The sequence below is a fragment of the Panthera leo genome, chromosome A1 (genome assembly GCF_018350215.1).
Source record: "Panthera leo isolate Ple1 chromosome A1, P.leo_Ple1_pat1.1, whole genome shotgun sequence".
NCBI classification, from domain to species: Eukaryota; Metazoa; Chordata; class Mammalia; order Carnivora; family Felidae; genus Panthera; species Panthera leo.
Window position 1 is genome coordinate 229,019,816 of NC_056679.1, and position 2,502 is coordinate 229,022,317.

A 2,502-nucleotide genomic window follows, 5' to 3' on the forward strand; every position below is an offset into this window, starting at 1 on the left:
TTCTTATCCTTTCTCTTGTTGGTGTGATGTATGACGCTGATCGATTTGCAAATATTAAACCACCCTTGCACCCTAGGAATAAATCGCACTTGATTATGGTGAATATTTTTTAAATGTATTGTTGGGTTTGATTGGCTGATATTTTCTCAAGAATATTTGCAGCTATGTTCGTTAGAGATATTGGCCTGTAGCTCTCTCTCTTTTTTGTAGTGTTTTTATCTGGTTTTGGTATCAGGGTAATGCTGGTCTTATAGAATGAATTTGGAAGCTCTCCTTCCTCTTCTATTTTTTGAAATAGTTTGAGAAGAATAGATAGTAACTCTTCTTTAAATGTTTGGTAGAATTTTCTTATAAAGCTGTCTGGTCCTGAACTTTTGTTTACTGGGAGTTTTTGATCACTGATTCAATTTCATTGCTGGTACAGTCTTCAAATTTTCTATTTCTTCCTGATTCGGTTTTATGAAGTTATATGTTTCCAGGAATTTATCCATTTCTTCTAGTTTGTCCAATTTGTTGCCATATCAGATTTCATAATATTGTCTTAAAATATTTTGTATTATTTCTGATTGTTTTTACTTGAGTCCTGTCTCTTTTTTATGAGTATGGCTAAAGGTTTATCAATTTTTTTGATCTTTCAAAGAAGCAGCTCCTGGTTTCCTTGATCCATTCTACTATTTTGTTGTTGTTTTTGTTGTTTGTTTCTACGTCATTTATTTCTGCTCTCATCTTTATCATTTCCTTCCTACTACTGGTTTTGGGTTTGGTTTGTTGTTTTTCTAACACCTTTGGGTGTAAGGTTTGGTTGTTTATTTGAGATTTTTTTTTGCTTCTTGAGGTGGACCTGGATTGCTATAAACTTCCCTCTTAGAACAGCTTTTGCTGCATTCCAAAGACTTGGGACTATTGGGTTTCATTTCCTTTGTCTCCATGTATTTTTTTTATTTCCTCTCTGATTTTTTTTTGGTTGTCCCAATCACTTTTTGGAAGCATATTATTTAACCTCCATGTTAAATTATGTAATTTTTTAACATAAAACATTAATATATGTGACTATTTTTGGCTAATATAATTTAATAAATATTGCTAAACTTTAACTATTGTAGGATTCCAAAATAGCTCTAGTTCTGCTATTCAACATATATAATTTAATTTTCTTACTCATATAAGCAGAAACAGTAATGAGAGCTAGTGTTAAACTTTAGGTTTTCACCGGAAGGAGGATATGCAAGTGTTACATACAGGGGACATGATCACACAGATCTGTAAAGTTCAGCAAATTTTTTTTCTGCTAGCTGAGAAACAAGAGGTGATTCTCTTCTCTCAAAAAGATAGCACTATTCTTTCAACTATTCTTATTAATGTAAAGCAGAGGAAAAGAGAAAATATCCCAACCAGTTACAGCAAGAATTTGGTAGAACACACATTAGAATGTGATCACCCTTATTGGGCTCTGATATTTCACAGCATAGTGGAAAGAAAAGTAGCCCCAGTACAGATTTGCAGTTATTTAATAGTGCTGATACAGTTATTTTGTGCAGATCAATATAGAAGGGGAACTAGCTTTGAAAGCAGAGGAATATTGACAACATTGTATTGAATCATAAATGTGAAAGTACAGGAAAATCTAGAAGCTCATGTTAGAAACTGTTTACATAGCCAAACCTGCCCAGAGGTTCACACAAATCTCTGTATTCATGAAACTGTACAGAATACAATCTGTCATGTATCCTATGTGTATGTGTTTGGTTATTAACTAAGAAAATTTATATGGAGCATTCTATTGCGTGATCAGTAATTCTTGCCTCAAACTGCTGTCTTTACAAAAAAGCTCTTTGGTGTAGTTACTGATATGTACCTTAATGTGCTAGCCACTAACAGACAAATGCAGTCAGAACTATGATAGTTGTTGAGGTGATCAGAACAAAAGCATTGGCAGAGTGTCAATCATATCCAAGATTACATCAAGTTGCAAAGTGCTGTGGTCTGTTATTCTTCTGAGTTATTTCCCAGGCTTTATTTTTATGTCTGACTTTACCATCTATAAAAGGGCTCAGTAGAATGACGTTATATCTCTGTAGATTAATTTTTTCTTCTCTTGATCCTGCTGTCCACGTATTGGTTCAGTAAGCTAGTCAAAATATCAGATAGATGGTTACATGTGAAATCTCAGAATATCTCAGTAGGCAATGCCTTATCATTTCTGATAAGGGAATGTGTTTTTCTGAGAAACTGTCATGATAGTCATTTTCAACTTTGGCTGCACTTTGAAATCATTTTGGGGAGCTTCCGTTACTCAGCTGCAGTTGTCTCCAGACCAATTGATTGCACCAGAACTGAATTTCCCTCAGTAATTGCTGGGATTTTAACATGAAGGCATTATACAAAGAATAAGTTTAAAACATTTACTCAAACTTTTTTGCATTCCAATTTATCTGTACATTCACAAATATGTATTGCAAACCTACTTACTATGAACTAGGGACCAAAATAGACACTAGGCAT